The sequence below is a fragment of the Leiobunum rupestre genome, chromosome 6 (genome assembly GCF_980474605.1).
Source record: "Leiobunum rupestre chromosome 6, qqLeiRupe1.1.hap1, whole genome shotgun sequence".
Lineage (NCBI taxonomy): Eukaryota > Metazoa > Arthropoda > Arachnida > Opiliones > Sclerosomatidae > Leiobunum > Leiobunum rupestre.
Window position 1 is genome coordinate 39,507,186 of NC_143389.1, and position 15,761 is coordinate 39,522,946.

General features: G+C 38.0%; 1 protein-coding gene across 1 annotated transcript in view; it reads left to right on the forward strand.

Annotated features, from left to right (window-relative positions):
• LOC149940894 (nephrin-like) overlaps positions 1–15,761 on the forward strand; it is a 207,764-nt gene that overhangs the window by 87,654 nt on the left and 104,349 nt on the right. The gene's annotated exons all lie outside the window — the stretch shown is intronic.

A 15,761-nucleotide genomic window follows, 5' to 3' on the forward strand; every position in this document is an offset into this window, starting at 1 on the left:
TATGAATGGTTAGCTGTGGTTTAATTTCGCCATGAAGTATTTTTTCTTCCTAAACATATTTTGAGATATACTGCAATGGTATTTGACTCGAGCGAAAAATAATAGCGTGATAGGGAAAGGAACTATTCTGGTTAAACTAAGCGGATTTTTTAAGAAAGTTTTTTCAATTAATTTTTAAATGAAAATAGTTGATACGAAATCTAGAAATAAACACTTTTACGTCGTAGATTGATGAGTGGAAATAGACAATTTTGAGCTCTGGGTGTCCCTTTTGAGTCTTAAGGAGCCAGTAGGATTTATCCAGATTTTCAATTTGTAAATACGAGTACATTCACTTATCGGTTAACGTTTCTAACTATTGTACGCTGTGCAATAACGATATCCCAATGCTGCCTTTCTATATTTAAAAAATATTCCGTTTAAGCTTTATTAAATAATAAATAATCTGAGTTAGAAAATACCTATTTAAATGGCACCATTCATACTTCGAGCTTATAAACAATCAGGGTAGCAGTGTTGCAAGTCATGGTTTTGTGCAAAGCAGTGCAAAAAGGTTTATAACCTATCACAAGATCTGGTTTGCTTAGGCGCTATCTATACCAAAGTGTTTCCAAGGTTCTGAGCCGTGCAACTTGTACTATCTATGCCTAGATAATATGTGCATTTGCAGCACTGTTCGACTCGTGATTCCACTTGTAATATTACCCCCTTTCTGCCACCATGAAAACATAGATTATAGTCGCGATTCTCTGTTCACCTCAACACAATCTATACTCATTTACCCTCTTTTATTGAAAAAATATTTAAAATTATATCTTATAGAGTAACATTTCAAAACGCCGTCTATAAATTAGATTTTAAAGTAATAGATCTTAAAAGAAATTGATTTGAAAAATTCAACGGTTATATTGTGTAAATTGGCGCGTGCTTGCTCGGAAGGGATAATCTTATTGGCTAAGACAAATGCGGATAAATATTGCTAAGCCCACGTGATTCTATTTTGTTATCAGAATAAATAATTACACGTGCGACGAAAAAATGGGCGATATCATCGAGATTCACGCGTTTTTAATTTAAAAACCCTTCCTTTTGACGGTTTTTATTTTGGAGTGAATAATTTCTTTTAGCGTCTATTTCTACTAATATTCACCATGGTAAATAATAAGTTTAATATATATATTAAGATGAAGTCTTTCAAAAACTTTCAAAATTTATCTCAGAGGGATACGCGATAGTTTCACCCTAATATCTGGTGGGAAATAAGCGCAATTGGGATGAAATCCCCGACCACAATCCCTTTAACTAGAGGTATTATTATATTATATTATAGAGGCAACTACGTTAGTAATGTTATTAAAATCTAGTCTCTGAAAAGTGTCACAGCTTTGGATAGATGGTCGCCGCGGATTATCCCTTGACCGCAGAATATCTCTGAACCCTAACGAGGCACGAAGGGCCCAATACGGCTCATTTCGAGAGAGGGTAGTGAACTTTTGAGTCGCGCCTGGTAACCCAATTCGCGCTCGGTTCCACCCTGCCATAATCCAAACCCGGAGCTTCGCCCGCTTTAACTACCTCACAAACATTAGCACTTGCCCGTCTCCTGGTGGCCGGTACCTGTAAATGGAATTAGCCATTGACTCGTATATTACTCGGCGGACGGCCAAGATCGTAATGTCATTTAGGCGCGAGCTCTTCGCCCTATAGAAGTATCAACTAGCTAACCCCCGCGGTATTTCACAGAACACCAGTGACCGGAAAAGTACCACTTCCGTGTCCTTATGTATAGTCACTCCCGAGGATTCCTCTCATTTCATATTCGCTTTCCGAAATATCGCGCGTTCAACCTCATTTTCCATACTCCCTATACGGACTACAGCACTGACGTAAAATGAAATGGCAGACGTCACAAGCAATTGAACTTGTTGGGATTCGCCATTTTGACGGAGTCTTCTGACAATCAGATCCAAGGTTAAGATTTCTTAATCGTAAATGTTGTTGTTTTAAGAAATTTTCATCACCTTGGTGAGTGGGGTGGCAGAGTGGTTAGCCCTTTCACCTCGCAGCAAGAGGAGCCGGATTTGATCCCGCAGCTTAAAGCACTGGGTGAAAACTACGAAGAACTCCTTCTACGTCGAGCTTGCCATTTTTCTCCGCACTGGTTAGAGGGGTTCTCCGTCGAGTTCTTCGGTTTCCCCTTTTTGTAAGGAAGAAACCAAAGATCGCGGTCGTACTGCCGATATCATAGCGTATAACGATATTCTACAACAGTCGTATAGGGTCTCCGGAATTGTACCTGGGTTACCTTTTCTAATTTCATTTACGCTGGAGTAAACAGTTGGGTCGTAGACTTTTAACCTGGTGTCTTCACGAATAATATTAGCGGCAGCTTCCACAATCCTAAGGCGTTCTTCGTAATCGTTCTCTTGGTCTGTGCCAATTATCTAATAAAATGTGGTTAGCTGTTTCTATATACTTAACTATTATAGTGGGGTGACTGATTGGTTAGCGCTTTCACCTCGCAGCAAGAAAAGCCGGGTTCGATCTCAGCTTGTGGCACTGGGTGCAAAATCTGGAGAGTTTGAAAGTGCTCTCCCCACTGATTAAAGGGGTTTCCCCCGAGAACGTCGGTTTCCCCTTCGCACAAAAGCTTGCGGTGGTTTTAATGCAATAGTTAGTGTAGGGACGCTAGTAGTTAGCTGGGGCAGGGCTAGCCTCCACCCTCCCACATAGTTTAAATTACCCTGTATCGCTGTTAAAAGGGCCTCAGGTCTGTTTCGATGCAGGTTCTAACAAGTTGGCCAGCCAAAATATACCTCTCCTCGGAAGAATTGTCCCTAGTGGTATTAATTTCTCGAGATGACCCTTGAAGATATCTCCGCAATTCAGAGTTATTTACTAAAAACGTAATCCCGGTTCAATCCCGCCCGGTATAAAATTTTAATTTTAATTAAAATAATTGAGACGAAACAACCGAGTTTAATTTATTCAGAATAATATAAATTAAGTAGTTACAAGAGCGAGTTAGGCGTATTAAAACAATGCACAATTGAATTTAACCCTATTTACAGAACAAGTTTATCATTTAAATATAATACGAAGCAAATTTTAATAAAAGAAATATCTACAGAGGGTATTTGTATTTTTCTCGCTTACGACATACTTGCCGCATCTTTATTTCAACACTCGCCCTTGATGAAGATACCGTAGAATAGCTATATTCGACATCTGGTAGTGGACGACTCGTAGACTTCCTGTTGACGTTGTGACACATGCCGCATGAAAAAGACCAATACCGTCCAATTTCCAATATCATATAATGACTCGCACACCCAGGAAATCAATGACTGCATTATTAATCGTAGATGTCCAAATATCCACACCAATAAAAAATGAATTAACAAGAAGCGAAAAACTTACCATTCACAAAGCACAGAAAGCCCCTTGACTAAACGACAGCTCGTATATGAATAAATGACCGTAGACGGAATAGTTAGGGCTCTTTATAAATAAAACAAACGAACCAAATTGATGAACTGCATTAAACATCTTAATCAGTCGAGAAAACGTTTAAAATAAATTACGAAGTAATGACGACCCAGTTAAAAACCCAGACCACTATGTAAACAACTCGATATTTTCTTCATAAATGAACTATTACCCTTGAAAACTAATACGCTAAACACACACGCAATAGATAAAAAAAGACTGAAAAAAACGAAATAAATTACAAAAAACTAACGGGTTCTACCCATTAATCATTTTATCTGCTGACTGCGCCAAAACAAGATTTGACCTTTAAATTTTCATACGTAAAATATTTAGACTTTAACAAGTTCACAAAAATTAAAAAACAAAGTTCAATAAACAATATATACAGATATTGTATTCATACGTTTAGTAAAAAAAACCCGCCTTATCATAATGGTTCCTTTACTTTAATATTTGCCCTAAGGAAGTCAATGGCTCGGCGGTGAACTATCCGCACGGGAACAATGCGACCCGAGTTCAATTCCTGATCACGATCAAATTTTTCATTAAAGTACTAAAATATTTAATTAAATATAAAATTAATATAATTTATAAATATTTAATTAAATATAAAATTAATATAATTTATAAATATTTAATTAAATATAAAATTAATATAATTTATAAATATTTAATTAAATATAAAATTAATATAATTTATAAATATTTAATTAAATATAAAATTAATATAATTTATAAATATTTAATTAAATATAAAATTAATATAATTTATAAATATTTAATTAAATATAAGATTAATATAATTTATAAATATTTAATTAAATATAAGATTAATATAATTTATAAATATTTAATGAAATATAAGATTAATATAATTTATAAATATTTAATGAAATATAAGATTAATATAATTTAAACGTAATGGTTACGCTTTGCTCCGAAAATGCGAACGCGTTCGCAGGACAGACACACCCACACAGACAGACAGATACGGTGATTGTATAACCCCTCCTAGGTTACATAGTACCTCGGAGAGGTAATCAAACGGTATAGGATTAAGTGACGTTAATAACTTTAAAACAAAACCACGACACGTCACAAATGCACAATATACATCTACATTACAATCGCATCATCTCGAAAACAACTACTAAGGCACAACCGTCGCGGCAGTGAGCGTTGACGAACAAAACACCAAAAAACCACAAACGCAAATATTATCCGTTAACGATCACCGTCACGGCAGTTTTGCCACAATTTAGAATCAAAGAAACTGCGTACGCAGTGATTACACATTACGCTTTGCCCCGAAACTGCGAACGCGATCGCATGACACACAGACACACACACACACACAGACACAGACACGGTGATTGTATAGCCCCTCAAATTCATTGGCTCGAGGTTTGACGCGAAAAGAATGCGTTGTCATGGTAACAAATAGGTGATTTTCCCGCGCAAAAAAGGCTTATAAAACAATGGATTTAAACACCTCAATTTGTTATATACTTAATTATAAAATTCTTCGCGAAAGAAGCGTAGTGATAGCTAATTTCAATTATTTGTATGGTTATAAAAGAGATAATCAGGTAAGCTAATAATATAATAACCGTGACTAAGCTTAATGACGAGTTTTCGTCAAATTAGGGTAGCGAGGCGCGAGAGTTTTCTCGTGAGTTTTCCCGCTTTAAGACACGCCCGTTTCTACAAGCTTCATCACGGCCGTAAAAATCTTCCTTAGACATTCCAAGTCTTATAGTATATACCTATATAGTTTCCTGATATAACTTATTATCTTCGGGTATCTGAAAATGACCCGATTGACCTATCAGGTAACCCTAGGAAGCACGACCCTTTGAGGCGTATTTTCGCGATCAAAGGTCACACTTTATTAGGCAGCGTTAAAATGTTGCTTTCAAGCTCTCAAAGGACATTCCAAATCCGACGCAACATGAAAGCGCCGTATCAAAGGAATTCGATATTAGCTCCACGTATATCCATGAATATTTCGACCTCGGACTAGGACCAATTCGCTTTGACGCGACCCCTGTGGACCCTATAACTAAACAAGTTGGCAAGCCAAAATATACCTCTCCTCGGAAGAGTTTTTAATTTTCAGTGAAGCGTAATTGTATCCGTGGTTCTGCGGTAGAACGCTCACCTGCCGTGCAAGAGGGCTCGGGTTCGAATCCCAGCCGATTAAAAAATTATACTACACCCAATGACAAAAAGAGGGCGCTTTTGGAAAAACCTTTTCCCTGATTCTAAGAAACTGGGTACGCAGTGATTACCCTTTGCCCCGAAAATGCGAACGCGTTCGCAGGCCTGACAGACAGACTGACAGACAGACAGACAGACCGACAGACAGACACGGTGGTTGTATAACCCCTCCTAGGGTACAAAGTCCCCTCGGAGAGGTAAAAATAAAGATTTGACAATTATGGCGATTTAGTTTAAAACTTACGAGCCTGTTTTAATTCTAAATCCGAACTTTAAGTAGAAAGGCTTAGGTAAAGATTTAATTGTTCTATTTTTCGCTGGAAAGTATTAGTAGAAATGGAAGGAGAGCTTTAAAATATAAAGGTGCGAAGGGCAAATGAAAGGTTAAAATGGCCGCCGAAACTGTGGAGCCCTCGTTTAATCTGAGCCATCTTTCAACTTTTGGAGTTGCTCTTAATCTCTCCAAATTTAATTTCTTCCAGCACTATATAAGCCTCTTATAGGTTACCTTAATACGCCCTTTTATTTCCGAGGTTTACCGAAATTCCTCTCGCTATAAGTTCCATACCTTACGAGGCGCTTTCGTCTTTAACGATATATGAGTAGAAACCTTAACAAAAGCGACCGTTTCTGAGTTCCGGCGAACGGCGGCACCGAGTTACCCATTTCGTTGAATACGGAAAATAATAAGCAATTTGGAGTTTGGATATCCTCGCTGTAGAGACTAGTCGTTAAAAGAAAATTTAGGTTCATATACTATAATAAGGGGAGGGGGTCATTTTTCAACCTAACTAAAGACTCTAGCGACGTAACGAAGTTTTAGTGCATTTCTCAAGTTTCCTCTCACCCGCCGCTGCTCTGTAACGGAAGAGCAAATTATTTCTCATTTCTAAATAATTAAGTTTTGCCAAACAACTCGGTATAGGATTATACTTTACTCTTGAAAAGTGAACGCAATTTAGAACTTCCAAGTTTACTCGGGAATGATAGACTTAAGTGATAGTGATGAAAACGAAATTTCGTATACGAAAATATATGATAAAGTTTTTTTATGTAATTAAATAAATTATTACCTACTGGTTTAAGATAGCCGGTAACGCGATTCTATACAGATTTCAGTTATCTTACGCAAACATAATTTCTTAAAGTATATTATTAACTGTTTTTTGGTGTATTCACGGACTCCTCGGGGAAATTAAAACAGGAAACTACGAGGTTGTCAAAATAATATAATGTTGTTTTTCTTCCCAAAGACCTGACTTTCTTCTTTAGAGTAAAAATATTTGCTTAGGTAATTTGAATTTAATGAAAATTTAATCAAATAAGCTTAACTTTCTTCCATGAAATTTAATATTTAATGGAAAATATAGGCTTCTATCGAGTATGACTCCGATTTTGCGGTGGCGAATAGTTCGAGTCAGGGTTAAAACGTTTTCCCAAAATAGCTGCCTGAGGCTGTGCCTTTTGTTCCAGAACAAGGGAAAAGTATTCCCCTATTGGCTTAATTACTAAGCTCAATGTTCCCATTATATATAACGTATACACGTATAATAATCGTTTTGCGAAGCTATTTCTTACCTTGTAAATAGTAAGCTTAAATTTGTTGTAGGTTTCCTTGGCGATAGCAAATATAGTTCTACTACCTTTAGTTCTAGGGTGGTCTAGAGTAGGTTAAGAAGAGTAAGGCTATGACGTCATTTTACTCCGATTTTGTGGTGGCGAATCTTTTAAGCCGGAGTAAAAACGTTTTTCCAAAATGGCTGCCTGTGGCCTTTTCAGCAGATACATTCTGGCTAGCAGACGACCAAATCCGATTTACTCCCTTACACCTTCTTTTCAGAAGGAGTAAAAAGAGTAGCCCTAATACTCCGGAACACGCGAGTAGTTTATGGGGCATAGTAATTATCATCCCCGGAATAGGCGAGTTAAATTGTTTAGAGTAAAAAGAGTACACTTTTAGGCCAAAGGAATAATGATGGATTATCATGCACAATTTCTGATCACCTATATCTCTCGACCATAGGAGAGACTACTTGTTACGTCTCAAAACGATGGCTGGTGATTGGATCAGTTCAAAGGTTAAGGAACAAGAATGCTTAATTTTCACAACCTTTAAGAGTTTCAGTTGAAACTTAAAGTAAGGTCTATGGGAAAGATCATGAATACTGAGTTAAATTTTAACAGATGTGAGAAAGACGGTTCTACAGATAAATAATGGCTTACGTATGTGGGTATATATGAGTGTTTGTGTGACCATATCCTAGAAAAATTTTAATTTTTAAAATACTTTCAACCCAAATTAAGCGTCACAGATTTATGAGGTCTACATATCGTTAGTTTCGTTTGACACCAGAAACCACATAAAACTACTTAAATATAATAATCCGTGAATTAATCTAATATTTTGCTTACTAAATAAATATCGAAAACAATCTCATTCGGTTAATATTAGTTCTTAGATAACTACAAGAATTTCCACAAATAGTACTTCACATTTTCTTTATCAAACATAAGAAATAAATAAGATCCACTTACGTCGTTAGTAAATACTAGACAAACCTCATTTTAGGAGCTAGCTGGTAAAAAAAATATAGCACCCATATTTTAAGAAAACTGTATAGTAAAAATGTAAACACAAAAACAGCAAAGCCTGAAATAAGGGTGGCTAATGGAAATACGTCGAAAAAATATTCATCTTTATTTCGTCGCTCTCACAACAGAGACAATGACCCTTGGGGAACTAATTCCCGTCGAGTAAAGATAACATTACATTGTGTACTCGTTGATCTGATATATTTAAAAGTATAAGAGCGTAAGTCTCTCTCGAGACCAAACTTTCCACGGAGGAGGTATCATACACGCTTAGAGGAAGTTGGTATAAAGTAAAAATAAACAGTTAAATTTGAAAACCTTCGAATATCGGCGCGTGTTTTATACGTCGTTTCGAAAATCCTTTTAAAATGGAAATACCTGATTGAAGAGGGTTTCTAAAAATATATTTTATTTCGCGTGTTTTGTTCGCCGTGAAACTGGCTTACGGTGCCGTAAGCTGGGCTAACCGGCTTACCGTCAATAAATTCATAGGGGTATATAGCTTCCCTGCACGCGTTGGCTCGTGAATGTATTATCTCCGAGGCTAAGAGAATCCCCTCCTATCTGATATTTGCCTTCGCTCTTCCCGGTGGACTTACTCGCTCTGTTATTGTTCGGGAAATATTCGCGCAAAAACACCGCTTTTTTCCGCCGGATTTTCTATCTAAGAATAAACATTTGTAGATTTAATCAGAAGAAACGGGTCGAAAACGTAAATGAGATGGTGGGATTGCACTAAATCTGAAATTTTGTTTCACTTCCATAAAAAATAAAATCAGCCCGGTATCTCATAGTTTCTATAAATCTCACGTCTGCCGACGAAGGAAAATTCGAGCAAAATGGCCGAGGGTCGTTTTAACATATATTCATTATCCTTAAGGTATTGTTTCGTCATATAATAAACGCGTAGGAGGGTGGTGGCAAGCCCTTCATGCCACGCGAGCCAACAGCTCCCTACACTTACTATTACCGTTAACCTCTACAGGTTTTTGTGGAAAGGGAAAACAGAAGAGCTCGAGGGGAGTTGTTCCAAGTTTTCACCCAGTGCCACAAGCTGGGATCGAACCCGGCTCCTCTACCCACTCCGCCACCCCATTTGTATAACTAGAAACCAACCTTACCTTGTTCTTAGCTGTTAAAGACAAGACGATCCCGGTATTTCTATACATTTTAATATCCGGTAACACGCGTTTCTTAAACAAATTAATAAAATAACGAGAGTAAAGAGGTTAATTTCGAAAAACCTTTCTAGTTTTCTGAGTAAAGTTGATCGTTTTTATATCTTGCCGAAATTTCGCTATCTGATCCTCATTAGTGTTAGAACCACGAAGGAATTAGACGGTTACCTCGCTTTGGTCTTCTTTCTTGCCAAAGTGGATAGTTCATTAGCTAATATTGGCCAGCCTAAAACGCGCGTGTTGTGGTTGAACTCTATATCACCCCTTATCCCCGCATTGCTGTTCCTTTTCGAGAAAGCTTTCCCAAACTAAGTCCTGGCCGAGATAAGGAAACAGTTTTGAATCTCCTATTATAGTTCCTACCTTGAAAGGTGGAGCCTTCGTCTACTCTCATTCTCGATGTAATAATAAGTTCCGAGCGGAGCTCCCTCTGGCGGAAAAGTGCCGCTTTTGTGAGATAACGCGTCGCTCGTGACACGTCGCGATTGAGAGGCAGAAATCCTTTTAACGCGGCTAGGAAAGGCTGATCTATAACTCGTAAGTTTAATATTAGCAAATAACGAACGAAAGTGGCTCGCTCTCTTTTCTCGGATTTATCAATATTATCGATTTGATTAGTCCCTTGCTTACGCTAAAGCCCGACAAACTTCGCTACGTCTTAATCCTGTCTTTCAGCAGAGTTGCCGAGGGTTACTGGAATCAGGGAATTTCGAAACTATATTAAAATGTCAGGGAAAGATCAGGTACTTCTAAGAATTTGTAAAATTTCAGGGAAAGGTCCGCGACTTTGACGAATTTGTAAAATGTCGGGGAAAGTTCAGGGACCTTTACGAATTTGTAAAACGTCAGGGAAAGATCAGGTACTTTTAAGAATTTGTATAATGTCAGGGAAAGGTCAAGGACGTTTACGAATTTGTATAATGTCAGGGAAAGGTCAGGGACGTTTAAGAATTTGTAAAATGTCAGGGAAAGATCAGGTACTTTTAAGAATTTGTATAATGTCAGGGAAAGGTCAAGGACTTTTACGAATTTGTATAATGTCAGGGAAAGGTCAGGGACGTTTAAGAATTTGTAAAATGTCAGGGAAAGATCAGGTACTTTTAAGAATTTGTATAATGTCAGGGAAAGGTCAAGGACTTTTACGAATTTGTATAATGTCAGGGAAAGGTCAGGGACGTTTAAGAATTTGTAAAATGTCAGGGAAAGATCAGGTACTTTTAAGAATTTGTATAATGTCAGGGAAAGGTCAAGGACTTTTACGAATTTGTATAATGTCAGGGAAAGGTCAGGGACGTTTAAGAATTTGTAAAATGTCAGGGAAAGATCAGGTACTTTTAAGAATTTGTATAATGTCAGGGAAAGGTCAAGGACTTTTACGAATTTGTATAATGTCAGGGAAAGGTCAGGGACGTTTACGAATTTGTAAAATGTCAGGGAAAGTTTAGGGACCTTTACGAATTTGTAAAATGTCAGGGAAAGTTTAGGGACCCTTATGAATTTGTAAAATGTCAGGGAAAGTTTAGGGACCTTTACGAATTTGTAAAATGTCAGGGAAAGTTTAGGGACCTTTACGAATTTGTAAAATGTCAGGGAAATATCAGGTACTTTTAAGAATTTGTAAAATGTCAGGGAAATATCAGGTACTTTTAAGAATTTGTAAAATGTCAGGGAAAAATCAAGGACTTTTACGAATTTGTAAAATGTCAGGGAAAGTTTAGGGACCTTTACGAATTTGTAAAATGTCAGGGAAATATCAGGTACTTTTAAGAATTTGTAAAATGTCAGGGAAAGATCAGGTACTTTTAAGAATTTGTAAAATGTCAGGGAAAAATCAAGGACTTTTACGAATTTGTAAAATGTCAGGGAAAGTTTAAGGACCTTTACGAATTTGTAAAATGTCAGGGAAAGATCAGGTACTTTTAAGAATTTGTAAAATGTTAGGGAAAGATCGGGTACATTTTTGGATTTCTAAGTCAGGAAATTTAAATTTATCCTGAACATTTTATCAAGCTCATTTTACAAAATTCGGTGATTATTATTTGGTTTTTCAAGCGTTTTAGTCATTTCTAAACGTTCTAATAAAACGTTTTTTACTAAAATATTACCCGAAGAGTTAGCTTTATAATAAAATATAAGTTAAAGAAAATTCGTTAACTTTTCAATAAAAATCAAATATAAAGCTAAAAAAACTATGAAATTTTAACCTTTAAAGGTCAAGAAACACTTTGAAAATGGTCAAAGAAAATAATAAAAAGTCAGATAATCTGTTCAGTAATCTTTGCTATCCTCAGTACAATTTAGCGCTTGACCTTTGGCAGGCCCAATTAAATAAATTCAAATGAAATTGTATCCCTTTCACCACAGACCACCTACCCCAAGAGAGACATGTTTCGCTGGTAGTGTCTTGAATGTGACGCGGCTTTTTTAAGAGCGCGCCATCTCACGGCAAGTAGAGGAAGTTTTAAAGATACAAAGACGAGCACGTGTGACCATAAAAAATGTATAGTAAAATCTGGCTCGCGCGTGACTTTTTTGTTTTTATTTCGTAAAATAAAGAATTTTTACGCACTATTTTATGTTTGCTGTAAAAAAAACCGCATAACTTTTGAGAAACCTTTTTTCGCGTTTGATGCAAGTCCTTCTTGGGATAGGTGGTTTGCGCTTTAACTTATATAAAATCCATATTTTTGTCGATGCCATTTTTTAGAAAATCATTGTATAATCTATTTATATTTTGATGGATACTTCTTTCGTAACAGGTGTGTTATATACTTCTGGCAGGAATCCATACCTCTATTTGGCAGATTTTCGTCTCGATGTGGCTGACGGTTTTTTTGACGTCACTATGTTAACTGAACAAACAACTACGTGAGAGGGGAGCGCGCGCAAAGGGGATTTATTCTCTCGTAGGCGGGGCCAAAGCCGTCAGAGTGATCTTACCATACGCGATACGGCAGGATAAGTATTCCAAGTAGAGGTATGGATTCCTGCCTTTGGTGAGTGATGTTGAAATATAACTAGATAAATATAATTTTAAATGTGGAGTATCCACTCACTGGACAAAAGAAACATTTGATTCTTCTAATCCGACGATGGCGGGCGTCTCTGAAAGTGACCACTCGACCCCGGGGCTCGCGACCCCTTCGGCTAAGGGCGATTTTATTTCCTTTTTAAAATTGAAACGCGAAGTCGCTCTTTGATTCTGCGCGTCTCTCATTCGTTCTATATCAAGTCCGGTCGTCGGGGCGCGTAAATTGAAGAGGCCCAAATCTTGAAAGACAATCCCTTTTAAAAGAGCGCCGATGCTCGCTTCGCTATTGCTCTTTGATGTTCGGGGCACGCTCCTCCTCGGGCCATCGTAATTGCGCGTCCCATCGGCCTCGGAAGCTCCAATTATCCAATTTCTAGCCTTCCCCGGGCCCCGCGTATTTATGGCACGTACAAAGCGGACCATCGCGACGTTATAGGGTCCGTAGGCTCCCTTCCACTAAATCTCTCTTTTTTCGTCTCTCCGGCCGGCTATTCTTCGGGGAGCGTCCCCTTGGTCTACTTTGATTGTCTTCCTTTTCTTTGTCCGACTTAAATGAGCTCTCGCTCGGAATTCTTCGACGGATCTCGCCGTGCTTAACCGAGTTTACGTATAGGACCATGCAGTTATGAAATTGTAGAGTCGCTCTATAGTTGATAAATTAAAACTACTTAATAATTTCATTAAAGCCCTTTAAGTAGCGCTTTCAAATTGATTCTCAGATAATAGTCGCGCTATCTGAACTAAGGATATTATTAAGATAGTTCAGATATCAGATAATTCGCATTTACGCTCAGATATTATTAGATAATGTAGAGCGACATATTTAATTTATCTATCTATGATATATCCATCGATTAAATTGCTGTCGAAATTTTAATTGCTGTTAATTTTAAATTGCTTTGCGCAAATTATATATTATAAACGTATAAGCCAGATAACTGTTCAGTTAACTGAATCTATAGTGGGGTGTATTACGGCAGATTAGTTACTTGGGAGAATACAGTTTGTCATCGGATTGCGGATTAACTGATTATCTTCAGGATTCTGAAAATTACGACCTGAATTACCAACTTTGTTCCCTTTTACATTATTAATTTTAAAATAAAAAAATAGTTTTAATATGAGTATAAAAATTAAAAAAGAAAAAATATTTACAGCAGTTAAGATAAAAGTCGGTTATATTTAGCTATTTTTCCACGAACACATATCGACACATGACGCTCAGGACCTTGCTTAAGGGGTGGAGAGCTGGGCCACTACATTTAATGGAATTTAAAAGTTTGGTGTAAAAAACTACCAATATCAATTTTTAGAAGCAATTTAAAGGAATTTAAAAATTTTATGTTTAGAGGCCTTATCATTAAAAGTATTTTATATATGGTCGTACTATACATACACCACAGGGAAATCTGTCATAACAGGTGTTATTTTAATCGATATATATTTACCCTATGTACAAACTGAATTTTCTATCATATTTCAGAGCTCTAGCCATAATCATAGTAAGTGAAGAGAGCTGTTGGCTCGCGTGGCATGAAGGGCATGCCACCACCCTCCTACGCAATGTAGCAATGTAACTTGGGCCTAAGGTGGTGCCTTGGGTATTAGCCTAGCCGATTATTATTATTATTATCTATTTACTTACGAGGAATGTACCCGAGGTGTAAATCACCGATTTTGATGAAACTCGGGGGTATATAGACCTTGGGGTAATATGAATTTTCACCAAGGGAAAAGTTACGCTGGGCTTCCGTTTTGCTATGGCAACCGAAAATTTTTTGACAACATAAAATGAAAAAATCTACATTTAAAAAAGCATGGGATTTTCTCGGTTTCACAGGGGGGGGCTACTTGATGAATTTCACCCAAAATTGTTCAAATTTAGCATTTTAGTTGAAATTTAAATTTTTAATTTTTTTGGGTTTTCAAATATTTTCAGAGGGTACCCCCCTGTGAAACCGAGAAAATCCTATGCTTTTTTAAATGTCGATTTTTTCATTTTATGTTATCATAAACATTTTCGGTTGCCATAGCAAAACGGAAACCCAGCGTAACTTTTCCCTTGGTGAAAATTCATGTTACCCCAAGGTCCACATACCCCCCGAGTTTCATCAAAATCGGTGATTTACACCTCGGGTACACTCCTCGTTAGTGTATCCTACTCTACTTGAATATGATAATACAGTCATTAGACTATATATAGTCATCAAGCGACTTTTAAGGTCATTAATTCAGGTGGCCGGGTTACAATGCGTAGGCGGGTGGTGGAAAGACCTTCACGCCACACGAGCCAACAGCTCCCTACACTAACTATTACCGTTAACCTCCACAAGTTTTTATGGAAGGGGCAACCGAAGAACTCGGGGGATATCCCCTTTAACCCGTGGGGAGAGAACTTACAAACTCAACGCGGAAGGAGTGGTTCCGAGTTTCCAACTAGTGCCACAAGCTAGGATCGAACCCGGCTCCTCTTGCTGCGAGGCGAAAGTGCTAACCACTCCGCCACCCCAACTAGGCGTTCGCGTTTACATCAATTGCATGAGTTGCTGAGACTGCCTATTTTATTTTTCCGTTTTTGTCCTGGAAACTAAAAATTGTCTATCAATATAGTGGCTAAAATTATCTAAGCACGGCCCTGATTACGCTCCTAAAATTACCCTTGTATAGCTGAAGTATATTGCTGAATTTACAAGGAGACATCCCGAAGTGTAACCCGAGGGGTAAGACACTTATGATTTTTGTGTACACCGGGAGTTCAAACTCTGCAGAGTTCTCGAGAGTTCGGGAGAGTTCGAGGAGAGTTCGAGGGAGTTCGAGGGAGTTTGAGGAGAGTTCGAGGGGAGTTCGAGGAGAGTTCGAGGGAGTTCGAGGGAGTTCGAGGGAGTTCGAGGAGAGTTCGAGGGAGTTCGAGGGAGTACGAGGATAGTTCGAGGAAGTTCGAGGGAGCTCGAGGGAGTTCGAGGGAGTTCGAGGGAGTTCGAGGGAGTTCGAGGGAGTTCGAGGGAGTTCGAGGGAGTTCGAGGGAGTTCGAGGGAGTTCGAGGGAGTTCGAGGAGAGTTCGAGGAGAGTTCGAGGAGAGTTCGAGGAGAGTTCGAGGAGAGTTTGAGGAGAGTTCGAGGAGAGTTCGAGGGGAGTTCGAGGGAGTTCTTGAGAGTTCTTGAGAGTTCTTGAGAGTTCTTGAGAGTTCGAGGGGAGTTCGAGGGAGTTCGAGGGAGTTCGAGGAGAGTTCTTGAGAGTTCGAGGAGAGT